Source organism: Zalophus californianus, chromosome 3, assembly GCF_009762305.2.
Source record: "Zalophus californianus isolate mZalCal1 chromosome 3, mZalCal1.pri.v2, whole genome shotgun sequence".
In the NCBI taxonomy this organism is placed as follows: Eukaryota; Metazoa; Chordata; class Mammalia; order Carnivora; family Otariidae; genus Zalophus; species Zalophus californianus.
The window spans coordinates 92612135-92626223 of record NC_045597.1 but is presented as its reverse complement, the minus strand read 5'-3'; positions in this window follow the sequence as shown (position 1 = coordinate 92626223).

The window sequence follows — 14089 nt, the reverse complement described above, 5'->3', positions numbered from 1 at the left end:
GCCCAGCTTTTCCCCTCCCCTCCTCTCCAGGGTGGACCTCAAGAACATTCCTAGTAAGTGTCCTACATATGAATCACCGTCCCAGAACCTGCTTCCCAGGGAACCCAGACCCTCCAAAATCCCAACATCTGAATTCATCTAAGAGAAAAAGAGTTTGTTTGTTTTTTTTCTTTTGGACGTGGAGGTGGGCTTTGCTATGTTACAAAAGAATCTTTTACTCTCCGGAAGAACGAACCCATCATAAGCTTCCCTTAAATGGTGAGTCTCGCTGGTGCATTTAAAGCAGCACTTGATGGACCGGCATTCCATTCGAGCTCAGCAATATGACTACTGTCGGAAGTGCATGGTGTCCAGACTAACCTGCCAAACCAGAGGCATGGAAGCGAGCAGGGGGCATTGCTCTGGACATCTGGTCCGAGCCCTCACTTGCTGGGGCTTCTGGGTCTCAGGGCTTCATTATCGAGAGACCCATGGGTTATTCTCCTGCTGTGTCCAGGCCCCCGGGTTGGTGAAGGAGCGCCTGGAACGTGGAGCTGAATAAGACAAGTGCCCAGGCTCCAGGGGCCCTCCGTGCAGTGGGAGGACAGGGCAGGGTTGAGCCCCATTGCTGAGGCAAGCCAGGGGCCGTGGGAGCCGGAGGAGAGGCGTCTGACCCCACTGGGGTTTGGAGGAGGTCAGGAGGCCTCCCTGCGGCCAGCGAGGGGACCGAAGATGTTAGGTCAGAGAGTGGCACCGTCGGTGGGGCTTTGGACACTTTCTAGGCCTGCAGAAAGGAAAGGCAGTCCTGGGCAAGGAAGCCACGCAGTTGGGCCCCCTCCATGCAAGCCTGCCGCCACGCACTTTTCTGATGGCGTCACAATGAAACCAGGCAGCCAGCCGTGGGAAATGGGTGTGATTACTTTACTCTATGGACTCAGAAGCCAAGGTCCAGAGGAAAAGTCGGGACCAGGTCTGCCTGAGTCCTTCCAGGTGCCAGCTGGCCCGGCATGGGCTGAATTGCCTCACGGTGGGCAGCTGAGCACTTGTTCCTGAGGCTGGGCTTCCAGACTCAGGCCCTAGGCAGAACCCTGGTGGCAAGGGGTGGCCGGGGCTTCGACGGGGAAGAACAATGGGGAGCCACTGCAGGCCCTTGCCTGGCCTGCTTGCCACGGTGTGGGGTGGCGATGGACTTGCCCCCGGGCAGGGTCCCTGCAGCAGGGAGCGCGCCACATCTCCGGTTCAAGCAAGCACTGTGAACGTGGACCTGGGACCCGTTTGTGGAGGACACCAGAAGAAAAGCTGGTGCAGAAAAGACAAGACAGTAGAAGTTTCCCCAGAGCCACAGACGCTGCCCACCTCAGCCAGCAGCTCTCATGGGGCGAGTCCTTCTTTTGCAGAATGATATGATTCATTTACTCTCTCGTTTAAAGCTGTTTTATTGTGAAATGTAATATGCGCACAGAAAAGGGCACAGACAGACACACAGCTCAGTGACTTACCACAAAGCAACACTACTCATTAAGTCACCACCTGGGGCAGGAAATGGAGCATGGCGGTCCCTCAGAACCAGCCCCAAACTTGAATCCTCTCCCACTGCCCTGCCCTGCCCCCCGACACTAACCACTAGCCTGAATTCAGGGCCATCACCTCCATGCCTTCCTCTCGATATAAGAGGTACAGTTACCACCTACCCGTCTCTAAACACTGCTTAGGTGTGCCTGCTTTATCATGCTACAAGGTCAAGCCGTGGGCTTTCTTTCTGGTTTCTTCCATTCACTGTCAGGTCTGAGACTCTTCGGCACGAGCACTGAGAGCCCTGTGCGGACATTTACGTCAAGAGCACTAGGTAAGCATTGTTCTGGAGCCAGGCTGGCTGGCTTCTGGTCCCAGCCCCACCACGTCCCTATTGCAAGCCACCTAGCCTTCCACGCCTGGGCGTCCTCTCTGAATGTCGTGAACACACTTGAGGATGTCCTATGTATTGGCCTGGCACAAGAAACTGCCTCCCAACTAAAGATTTCCAGAACTGAGTCTGAATCCGGGCTCCACAGTTTCTGACTGTAGTTCTGAACAAAGTACTCATTTTCAGAGACTTGTTTTCTCCTACGTAAATAGAGTGATAATAGTATTCACCTCGCAGAGTGGTTTTCAGAATTACAGATGTTTGGGTAAAGAGAGCATTACGGATGTTTGGGTAAACCCGGTAGACATCACTTCCTATAAGCTATGAACATCCCCAGCTGGCTGTTATGTATAACATGTTACTTATAAAGCAACCACTTGTAAGAGGGACCCTTTTCTCCTTAATGTTCATTTCAAAAGTGTGATCGTATCTGCAAAAAGCCACCACGGCACCTAACTCGGGGGACACCCTCAGCAAACATGCTTCTCGGCCCCCGACCCATGCCCTTGGGCTGGAAGGAAATGGGAGGAAAAGGTCTGCAGCTCCAGGGGGGAGCCCTGGACCCCAGCAGGGGCCAGCAGGAGCCTCCTAGAGACCTCTGGATTCTGCCTGTGCCCTCTCTCCCTCTCCCTTCTGCCTTTCTCTAAAATAAATAAATACATCTTTTTTTAAAAGATTTTATTTATTTATTTGAGACACAGAAAGAAAGAGAGTGAGCAAGCAGGGGTGGAGGAGCAGGGGGAGAGGGAGAAGCAGGCTTCCCGCTGAGCAGGGAGCCCAACATAGTGCTCGATCCTGAGACCCTGGGATCATGACCTGAGCTGAAAGCAGACACTCAACTTACTGAGCCACCCAGGCGCCCCTAAATAAATCTTTTTTAAAAATACAGAGAACAGTCGCAAAAATGTATAAACAAACAAAAAATAAGTAAATAGAACAAATTTAACATACTCACTTACAAGCGAATCCTCCATAATTGTATTGTTGAGTCTGTTGGCAGCTTCACCCATGGATCAAGATGTCCCACTGACTTAGAGAAATAAAATTTACACTCAGATCCCCAAATGTCCCTCTTGGTCCTGCGTCACCACTGGACCCCAAAGAGAACAGGCTGGAGAGGGCAGGCTTAGGTCACTTTCCTTGAACTGGAGACACATAACATGGGCCCCAGATAGTGAAAACTAATCTTGCTCGAGCACTTTCTGCTCAAATCCCTCACTGGTCACCACACAGCTAGTCAGGCTGCTTGTCTTGAGTGCAGGCGGTGTCCCCAGTGCACGAGATGGCGTGAAAAGGCGGGAGCCCCGGCTTGCCTCCAGAAACCCCACGTTCAGGGCACTGGCCCACACTTTCTGGCCGAGTATCTTGCCACAGCACATCGGCATGTAAGCCTGAGGTTTGTCCCTGGAGAACAAGGACAATAGCCCTAACTCATGGGCGTTGCAAGCGTTAAAACAGCCAGTGTCTACCATGTGCTCAGGGAGGTGCCTAAACCACGGGTGTATGCATTCAGTAAGTGGTGGTGACAAATGTCTGCCACAGAGACTCTCCCAACCCCAATATGCTCCTCAGCCCTGGCAGAGGGAAGTTGGGTGCCTGGCCCCTCCAAGCCAGACAGGCAATATCCACTTGCCTCCGCCGCCATCCTCGGGTCAGGTACACCAGTCACCTAGGGGCTCCCCATGATGGTCAACTTCCGGCATCCGCCATGCACCATCTTCACTCTCTTGCAGCTTCTTCCTGCATCCCTGTTTCGGGAAGGCAGTCTCTCCCTGCTGAACAGGCCCAGTACCACCCCCTTGTACCAGCACAGCACCCTCGGTGGCCACTCCGTCTTGGGAAGCAGCCACTCCCAGGCACGTTCCTGACATCTCTGGTGGGGGGAGGGCCTGAGTTTGAGGGCAGAGCCCTGGCCCGGGGACAGGGGCACCTGGGTTCCTTCTCAGCCTAGATGGGCCACTGGGTGACCAGGGGACCTCAGCATGTTGCTTCCTTTCTGTGGGCCTCAATTTCCCCAGCAGCAGCTGCAGCAGCAACAGAGTCTAGACAAAAGCTCTGAGTTTTGCACAGTCTGCCCCTTACCACCTGGGCATCCTCAGACCCCCTGTCATAGTCCCCATCAGGCCCCACAGAACAGCTCTTAGTTTGGAAAGCCCTGCCACATACTATTTCCTTTAATGAAGGCATTAGGGGACAAGTCCGAAGACCACTGGTGGGGACTGTGTCTCGCAGCATTGCCCCTAGGACCCTGTAACCCAGAGTCTGGTTGGAATTGGGCCACATGGTCCCGAAGCCATCAGGCGGGAGCCGTGTCCTCCCCACCACGTCTTCCGTGCCAGAGGCAGTGGGGACTGAAGTAAGCCCAGAGCCTCGGCCCGCCTCACAGTGGGCCCTGTGTGCCACTGCCCAGCCCCGCCACCCCCAGGCCCAGCCTCTGTTTTGTACACAAACACCCAGGATGGGTCATTGGAAACCTGCAGGCTGATTTCATCTTTCCAATAACAATGCCGTTTTTTTCTTAAAGGCCCCACGGCACCCTCTCAGGGTGGGGAAGCAAGTAGAGGCTGTAAGAGGGGTCTGGAGGAAATAGGGCTCCTTCCCCGGCTGCCTCCACGGGGTTGTGGGGGCGGGGGAGGGCCTGCACCACCCCATCCAACAGAGGGCCTGGCACACAGCACCACGGGCTAGGAATGGCTGTTGGCTAAGAAAAAAAAAAAATGAGGGGCGCCTGGGTGGCTCAGTCGGTTGGGTGTCTGCCTTCGGCTCAGGTCATAATCCCAGGGCCCTGGGATCGAGCCCCACATCGGGCTCCCTGCTCAGCAGGGAGTCTGCTTCTCCCTCTGCCTCTGTCCCTCCTCCCACTTGTGCTCTCAATCTCTCTCTCTCTCAAATAAATAAAAATTTTTTAAAAGTTTAAAAAAAAGAAAAACAAATGAAAGAATGAATGAATGAACGTTGATGCAGCCCACTTTGACCCTTTTTTTTTTTGAGCCTGTGTGTCTACTAAAGCAGAATGGAGTAGTGGTTGAACACAGACTTGAGTCAAAAGCCCTGGGTTCAAAGTCTTTCTTGGGCAGGTCCCTGAACCTCCCCTGGCCTCAGTTTCTTCCTTCCTACGGTAGCGTCGATGAGGGCCCCAGAGCAGGGCCATGGGGCGCATTGGTATCTACAGACTCCAAACAGAGCCTGGCACAGGGCTGACACTGTATGTGCTGGCAATTTCTTTTTCACTGGTTTTGGTGGGTTAATTTACTTCTTTACTACATGCCATGGTGGCAGAGGATGCTGGACCTATTGCTGGGCCACACTTTACAGTCACCCAGTGACGAGGCAGGCTGGGGCCCCAGGACCATGTTCTGCCCCCTGTCATGGGAGGGGAAGCTGCTGGATGCCACTTGCAGGCCTGGTCTGACACCTCTCCCTCCACTCTGCAGGCTCTCATCCCTTCCTCTGCCTGGAGCAAAGGATGCAGGGGAGGCCTCTGAGGCCCTAGAAATGGCAAAACCACCAGATGGAAGACACACAGGTCCCCAAGTGACCATGTAGAACGCAGCCTAGTGAACCAGATGGACCTGACACACGAGGGAGAAATACGCCTTTATCGTGTTAAGCCACTCAGGTTTAGGGATTATTTTTATAGCGCCTAGCATTACTTACCTAATAATATGGGCATAATGTGAGGCTATTTTAATTGATTCTCCTCAGGGTATTTCCAACTTGATTTTTCTTTTCCTAACAATTATTACCATAGTGGTGCTGTTTTATATTCCTGACGGTCTTCTTCTTTTTTTTTTTTTTTGACAGTCTTCTTTTTAAAGATTTTATTTATTTATTAAAGATCGAGCGAGGGAGAAACAGCATGAGAGGGGAGAGAGTCAGAGGGAGAAGCAGGCTCCCCACTGAGCTGGGAGCCCGATGCGGGACTCAATCCCGGGACTCCAGGATCATGACCTGAGCCGAAGGCAGTCGCTTAACCAACTGAGCCACCCAGGTGCCCTGACGGTCTTCTTTTTAGTGTGACCTTGTGGATACCTTACAGACAGTTCCATTCGTCAATTAGTCTACAGACCAACCCACCCTTCAAACTCTTAAGTCACTAGCAGCACAAAAAAAAAAAAAAAAAAAAAAATGGCACTCAAAACTCTGACACATGGCTCTCTCTGCACGGGGCCCTCATGATTCCTCTCCTAGAGTCTGGGTAATTTCAGAACATAGAGGCTGCTCTTATAGGGGCATCGGGGACATCGGGATATGGGGAGCAGCAGGCTTCCAAATGGACAATTTGGTCAAAAGTCAAAAGGTCAAGATGAAGGCTTTCAGAACCCCTGGCAGAGCTCCAGGCCCTGTCCATGCCAACACACCCAGGGTCCCTTGGCCCCACACTTAGTACTTTGCCCAGTTCCCTACTCTCCCATCCGAACTCACCTGTCCCCATCCGCTGCTACCGTGGCCCAGTTCTCAGTGTGCTAAGCTAATAAACTAATCTGAAGTCCTGTTAGGAAGGCACACCAGCTGGCTCCCTGCCTCGTACAGGACTCTCTCGTGATAGCCTCGGGTCCCCCTTCTTCACTTGCCAATCACCATCCTGCTATCATTTACTCACTCAACAAAAACTGGAGAGGCTTGTCCCTGCCAGGCCCTGGGCGGGACTTCCAGAGTGGCAGTGGTCAGGCAAACCAATCTCTGTCCTCTAGGAGTTCTGCTCAGTGAGAGACAGACAAGCAGACAGTTCAGCCTCTGCACGGGAGCCCAAGGGAGCTCAGGGGAAGAGCGGGGCTGGTGAGCTCTGTGACTTGGAGCCAGGAAAGAGCTGAGTCCACAAAAGGAATGGAGGAAGTGGGGAGGGAGGGAGGGAGAAGGAAGGGAGGAAGGAGGCAAGGAGGGAGGGAGGGAGGGAGGGAGGGAGAGAGGGAGGGAGGGAGAGAGGGAGGGAGGGCGAAGGAAGGAAGGGGAGGAAAAGAAGAGAAGGAAGGACAGGCAGGCAGGCAGGCGGGAAGTTGGCTGCTTTCCCTCGTCCACCTTTCCCCACTGGACCTGTTTGAAGCCCCGCCCCTGCCCCTACTCCAGGTCACCCTCTCTGGTTATCAGATATTCCAATAGCTGCCTCCTGCCCGATAAGCTCTCTCCAGATAACCTGTTTCCCTTGTAATTGAGTTTAAATATTGATCCCCCCAATCAAGGCAGGTTAATGTTCAACCCAGCTGAGCTCTGGAAGCCTCCTAGTCACCGGCTCCCTTCCCTGGAGTACAGGGATACAGGGCTGAGGGAGGGGCAGCTGCAGGCGCCACAGCCTTCCCTGGAAAGCACGTGCCTCTGGGGGCTTGCTCTGGGGGCTGTAACTCCTGGTTCTGCCCGGACGGGCTGAGTCTCGCTGGCGGGTCCAAGAGCCCTCTCCAAGCCCAATTTCATGGAAGCCCCAGTACCTGCCCTGGATCAGGTGAGGACAGAGGACAGGGGTGCTTTGGGAAGTGTAAACTGAACTGACCAAGAAAGGATGCAGAGGGCAAGCCGATTCACTCCGTTGCTGTGCTCAGCTGGGAGAACATGCTCACACACACACATCTCTCCGGGGATTCTGCTTCACTGGCCCTTGGCTGATGCCCTCTGGCTCCTGAAAGTTTGGTCCTCGGGAGTCAGTCTTCTAGGGCCTACCCTGTCTGACACACTCCTGGTGGGATCTCCAGCCTACGGACGGAGGCCCGGACACTGGGTGCCCCCACCCCCACTGCTGACTTTGTCTGGTCTCCTGTGTGGACTGCCACAGTCAGTGACGCGGGGACGGCTGCAGCCCAGACCTCCTGGACTCGGGGGTGCTGAGTGTGGCTGCCATGCCTGGCCCAGAGCAGACACTGGGGTGGGGGAGCAGGCTGCCTGCACCCAGGATTGCACCCAATCAGCAGGTTTCAGAACTGGAGTCAGCTTCCCTTACAGTGAGGACGGGAGGGTGCCACAGCCGGCCCCTGCTTCTTGGGTTCTAGGGGACCACATCAGCTGACTCTGACGTTCTCTAGTCCCCACCACCACCCACCCTTAGCTCACACCCAGGTCTGCATCTTGAGTGACTCGTTTCCCCTCTTGGAAGCTTCTTCAAGCAAGCAAGCTCGCTCCTCCAGGCCAGTGGTTCTCAAAGCATGCTCTCCTGCCAGCAAAGAGGATCCACTGGGAACCAGTTAGAAATACACATTCTCAGGCCCCCACTCAAACCTACTGAGTCGAAAAGTGGCCGTGGGACCCAGCAGTCTGTTGAACAAGCCGCCTGGGTGATTCTGACACTGTCTGAGGACCACAGCACCCCACGCTGCTGCCTGGAAAGGGGCACCGAGGGGAAATCACCCTGGAAGCTTCATGGCCATGGCAGGGCCAGCGGAATGTGTGTAGGAAGGAGACTGTCTTCCAGTGCCATTCTGCTCGAGCCCCTGGGAAGGCAGCTGGGCCGTGGGCTGGGCCTCAGTACATTACCTCGCCGGTCCCCGTCTATCTACTCCGCACCCCCACGGTGTCACTCCCCTTTGGATCCTGGAAAACACGGAGCCGTTTCCCACCTCCGAGCCGCGCCCCCCACCCCCAACCCACACCGGGAAGCTGCTCCTGAGTTTCACTGGGAACCTCCTCCTGTGTCCAGGCTCATGCTCACTGCTTCACCCGCATGGTCTCAAGGCCAGTGACATTCCCAATTCCCAGATGAGAAGGCAGGTTCAGGGAGGTTCAGGATCTTACTCTACATGAGGTGGTTCCAGGATTCCCACGCGCACCACGCACACCCTGCACACAAGCTAGCTAGGGGGAAAGGGGGACTTTACTGGAGAGTGGTGGGGAGGGGAGCTGTGACCCCTGGGCTCGGGAGGACAGGCAGAGCTCCGGCAGGAGGCACGCAGGAGCGACAGCCCCGGCTGGGCAGCATACAACACTGGATTGCAGTGGAGCGCCAGGGGCGGGCCGGCCTGGAAGAGGTGTGGTCTGGGGAGGAAGGTGTCTGAGCAGGGGAGGGGCTGGGAGAGAGAACGGAAGCCGGTGGGTGGCTCCAGAGATTGCACCCTCAGCCCTTGATGGTGACAACGGTCTGGAGTGGGGAAACTGCAAATGTGCCCACAGCAGCACTGAGCCCAGCACACCCACTGATGGAGCTTCGGAGGCCCGAGGCCGCCCACCAGGGTGGCTACAAGCGAAAAGAGAAAGTGAGTGTTGGCCAGAGCAGGGAGGAATTAGAACCCTCATTTGTGGCAGGTGGGAATGTGAAGTGGCGCAGCCGCTGTGGAAACAGTATGAGCATATGAGCCCGCAGCCGCACCCCTGCTCTATATCCAGAAGCCAAGGCAGAGACTCAAACGGACATCTGCACACCCGTGTTCAAGGTCACAACAGCCAAAAGGTGGAAGCAGCCCAAGATGGATGAATGGATTAACAGAACATGGTGTATACATACAGTGGAGTACTATCTAGCCTTAGAAGCGGGGGGGGGGGGGGGGGGGGGCAGTCTGCCACATGCTGCAACACGGATGAGCCTTGACCTTACGTGGAGTGAGATAAGCCAGTCACAAAGGGACAAATACTGCATGATTCCACTCATCTGCGGTGGCTAGAACAGTCACGTCACAGAGACACAGAAGAACCGTGGTTATAGGGTGCTGCGCGGGGCGGGGGTGGGGGGAAGGTCGAGTTTCTGTTGAGGAAGATGAAAAAGTCCTTGGGAGATGGTGGGGATGGTTGTACAATATGAATGTACTTGATGCCACTGAACTGCACACGCCTCAAAATGGTTAAGATGGTAAATTTCATGGTATTATGTATTTTACCACAATTTTAAAAGAGAGACTGGAGGCCTGAGCCACAGGGGTTTCTTACAAATGAGTTTTATTTGCATTTCTGACCCAAGCACAGATCCCACATACAGATTTCTCATCTGCACAATGGTACAGTAACAAGTGCAAAATATGCTTTATTTCAGGTACAAAAACAATGTGGCAGTATGACAACTTCTGTCTCGATGCCCACCTCCCATGACCCATCACACCCTCTTGACCCATCCAAGGCCCACACCACCCAGTAGACTCCCCACCACCTTCAGGAAAGAGTCACCCAATCTGGAGAAAGCTTGGAAAGTTACACGTTAAGGAAGAATCACATTACATACATGAACATTAGAGGACACAGTAACCAACTTTTTACCCAGCAAGGAGAGGGCTGGGGAGAGAGGCACACAAAACCATCTTCTTCTCCTCCTTCTTTTTTTAAGATTTATTTATTTGAAGGAGAGCACGTGAGCAGGGCAGGAGCAGAGGGAGAGGGACAAGCACGCTCCCCGCTGCTGAGCGCGGAGCCAGACACGAGCTGTATCTCACAACCTGAGATCATGACCTGAGCTGACATCAAGAGTCAGACGCTTTAACTGACAGAGCCACCCAGGCACCCCTCCCGTTCTCTTGTCTTTAACAACCAAGCCCCACCAATGCTTCACGACCAGGGTGCACCAAGCCCAGCGATGGAATCGCAGGGTGAAAGCTAGCACTGCGTTAAGAGCTCGCCCCCCAAACCTGGCGTGAGAGAGTGGGGGGTGTGGATGTGGAACTCAGACCCGGATGCCCCAGTTCTCATCCTGGCTCAATCCACCAGTGCTTGGAGGACCATGGGCTGGCATCTGATTTCTTATCTTGACTTCCTCACCTGGAAAACTGGGCCACGGCGGCCACGCAGCACAGTGGGGAGGATGAGAGGGACCACAGCAAAGCACTGACCCAGGAGAGGACAGCCAGCATCCGCCGTGGCTGTTAGCATTGGTGTGATTACTAATAGAAGGCTGGATGCGGCATCCCGCGACCTGTACCTGGAGTGGAGGCGGTGGGCCCACAAAGACCAGACCGCCCCAGCAGGAAGGTGACCCCCGGCATGTAGGACTCAAGAGTCCTAGGCAGACCCGCCAAGTCCAGGCCCAGAGAACCCTTACTCAGGGCCAGGCAGTGGCCCCTCTCTATCACCACGCCGAGTTCCCTTTGTACGAGGAAGAGCCAGCAGAACGTGCAGGGAGAAACATGCGGGACCCTAGGGAAGCCCCAAGGTCCTCAAGGCGCCAGCTGGAGGTGAAGGTCAGGCTATGACCTCCAGGAGAGGAAAGTTCCAGTGACCTAAGCCCAGAGGCCACTGCCCACCAGCTTGCTGACCTGTTAATACCAGCACAGAACCCTTCCCTGCAGGCGGCCCTCCAACGCCAACCCCTAGCACCCAACCCAGGGGTCCGAGGCCCACCGGGTCTCCAGGAGCAGGCCAGCAGCCGGGAAGAGGAAGGCAGGCCCGCAGAGGGACTGGGGTGGACGCTTCACAGAAGTGAGAGGCCACAGGCAGGGGAGGCTCCAGGGCTGCTCAGCCAAACACTTCTCTTGCTTCAAAGCTCAGGACAAATACTTTTTAAAAATTGTTTCAAAGTCCTTATGTAATAGGATTTCCAGTGGGGACAGAAAGCAACAGAAAACCTTACCTCAGTGGTTGGCAAAGTTTTTCTGGGAAGGGCTGGATAGTACTTATTTTCAGCTTTGAGGGCCAAGAGGCAAATCGATAATTATGTCAGAAGAGAAAACCAATTTCCACAACTTTTTTGTTGATGGAATTCAAAATACAGTAACTGAATCCTTTTTTTGGTAATACAGGTCTACTAATGAGAAGAATGGAATTGGGACAGGGGGTTGCGGGATAACATTCCACTTGGTTTCAGAGATCGTGCTCCCTGTCATCAAACATCACACAACCCGGCAGTGAGCTGGCTTTGGCCGGCAGTTTGCTGACCCCTACAAGAGCAGGTGTGTGTTGATCCTGGTGGGAGCTGGGTGATGGGTACTGGGGTTAATGATATTGTTCTCTCCCTGATGAAGGTTTGCAAACTTCTCATGATAAAAGGCTTTCCGCTCCTTGCTAGCTCCCTGCAGCCCACAACCCCGCCCCCACCCCAGGGTTCCTCAAGATGAAGGTCATGAAGACAGGCTCCACACAGCCCCTTGGAAGGGGACCAGTATGACTGCTCGGATGACCGGGCTGGTCATCCCAAGACTAGGCAGTGACTGCCCCTCCCCACTGCATCACCATCAGCTGCCCAAACCCACCTCTCAGAGCCACTGCCTGGGGACGTTGCCCCTAGAAAGCCCCTACAAGCCAGTGGGGGATGGCAGGTCCAGCCCTGGGCCACTGGCCTGGGAGCCACCACTCAGAACTACTGGCTAGTCCCCACGGGAGTAAGGGGAAGGACGCCTGGGAGAAGCCTTTGCAGAGAGGTCTAGAGAGCTCCGAGGAGCTCCCAGGGGGCCTGGCTGGGTCCCAGGAAGGCCTGGGGGGGGGGGGGGGGCCTGACCAGCACCTCACTGCCCTGCCCCCATGGGGCAAAGGGAAAGGGCTGGGAGGTGATCAAAAAGAGTGTACAACCACTTCCTACTGGCCACAGCCTGACTGATGGTATCATACCCAGAGCAAGGAACTCGAGGAGACAAAGGGCACGTGAGCCCCGGCTTTGGGGTCCTTGTCAGATGTCTGCTGCCAGCACTGCTCCCCTCCCCGGAAGAGGTGGACCTAGGGTGTGCATCCCCACCCCCACCCTGCTAACTAGGGCAACTTTACCCCAGACCAGTTAGTTTCATCAACAGAGCCTGAACAAGCGTCACACAAGATCTAAAGGGAAGAGCATGAATCACCGCTTCGGGCTGAGCTGAGAAGATCCAGGGCTGCGCTCGGGCCGTATACAGGAGCGAGGAAAGGGGTTTGCGCTGACGACCCGCGCGCGTGCACACACACGCACATACATGTGCGCGCACGCACGCACGCGGGCATCTGTAATGCAGGCACAGAGTCCGGGCTGGGGCTGCCAGGGAACAGCAGGTCGCTGCTCTGGGGCGCTAATGGAGCAGCCGCCCAGCTGTGAGCAAGACACGCTTCTTAAAGACCCGGCCCAGGCGCTAGACCTCACGCTGCGGGGCACCCCGCGGGGTGCATGAGCGGTGCTCCGTACAATGGGGACACTCGCACGGGCGCGTCACCTGCCCGCCGTAGGACCTTACGGAGGGAGGAGTGGGAAAGCCCCACCACCCCTCACATTCACCTCCTGACCGAATCAGCCACAGCTCGAGATGGGCAGACGCGCGGGCCAAGCAAGGGTCTGGAGGCCCTGGCTCCTGCACCCTCGGGCCCTGCCACATCCACGTCCACGTCCGCGGCCCCTGCCCCTGCCCCTCATCCTCTGCTCCTCCGCCTTCTGCGAGCCTCCGGGCTTGCTCCCTCTGCTCCACGGGCAACAGCAGGAGAGGTTTTCCATGTTTCTCATCAACTCGTTAATGATTTTCGAGCTTAAGCTACTCAGGCCAGGCCCCGAAGCCGCTCTGGACTCGGAAACTTGTGACCCACAGCTCAGCCAGCTCCAGTCCGCTCCCGGGGAAGCGCCCTCTAGGTTAACAGCTCTTCCCAAGGGGCCCAAGGCCGCCTGAGCAGGGTCAGCGGGTCCGCTGGCTGACCTTTGCTTCGGACCCTAAGTCCCGACTTCAGACTCCCTACTCCATCTTGTTCTTTCTGTCCATCCCCTCCCCCAGCAAATCGTCTTGTCCCCCATTCAAAGGCCTCTGTGCCTTCACTGTAAAGGTGCAACCTGGCAGACGCGATAAGGTTTATCACAACCTTGCAAACAGAAAAAGAAACATGACGGCCTGAGACTAAGGAACTCAGCTCAAGGCTTCTAGTTCACAAGATGGTGGCCTGAGCACATGAAGAGATCTTCTCTTTCTCCGGGGATCACACCTTTAAAAATGGCTGCTGGAGAAGGAGCCACAGGAGAAGCCACAGCCTAGAACCCGTGGGGTGGAGGCTACAGTTCTGCGCAGGCTGACCCAGCCCCCAGCCCCAGACTCTGGCCTCAGAACTCATGGGAAAGGCAGTGGACATGAGTGGGGCGGGCTCTGGCTTTTCTGTACTTTCAAATGAAAAAAATTAAATCTACAGCCAGCTCATCTGACTCCCGTGCAAGGAGGACAAGCCGCCGAAACAAAGCTGCTTACATTTTGGTACCAAATTATGATGTGCATTTATTTCCTACTTCTTTATAAGCTACAAGATGCATCTAGAACCATTAGGAGAAGGCAAAAGGGGCATCTGGCTGGCTCAGTGAGTAGAGTTTGCGACTCTTGGTCTCAGGGTTGAGTTCAAGCCCCATGTTGGGTATAGAGATTACTTAAAAATAAAATA